Source organism: Lactuca saligna, chromosome 5 (assembly GCF_052625555.1).
Source record: "Lactuca saligna cultivar CGN05327 chromosome 5, ASM5262555v1, whole genome shotgun sequence".
Classification (NCBI taxonomy): domain Eukaryota; kingdom Viridiplantae; phylum Streptophyta; class Magnoliopsida; order Asterales; family Asteraceae; genus Lactuca; species Lactuca saligna.
In genome coordinates this window covers 236,524,262-236,524,745 of record NC_136421.1, presented here as the reverse complement: position 1 = coordinate 236,524,745, position 484 = coordinate 236,524,262, and positions in this window count along the sequence as shown.

The following is a 484-nucleotide window of genomic DNA, read 5'->3' as shown; positions in this document are numbered from 1 at the left end:
AAATAAAATCGTATTTTGTTTAATTATTGTTACAATTACCTAATTTACTTTAATCTTTGAGAAATATTTTTAAAAAGTCACCAATTTAATTTCCATTTTTAAGCACATATTATATTTATAAAATAAAAAATATACATTTAATGAAACAACAAGGAATAAGTTAAAGTTGAGTTTATTTTGGAAAAAAAAAAAAAACGTTTTAGGTAAACCGAAAATATATATATATATATATATATATATATATATATATATATATATATATATATATATATATATATATATATATATATATATATATATATATATATATATAGGGTTAGGTTCATTTGAGACCACCTATATTTTGTGAGACCGTGAGACGCATTTTTTTATTATTTTTATTTTTTTAGTTAATTCATGTTCCGAAAATAATATTTAAAAAAAAGAATTTTTTGATTTTTCCATTATTTTGCATTTTAAAATTATTTTTAGAATATGTACAGTG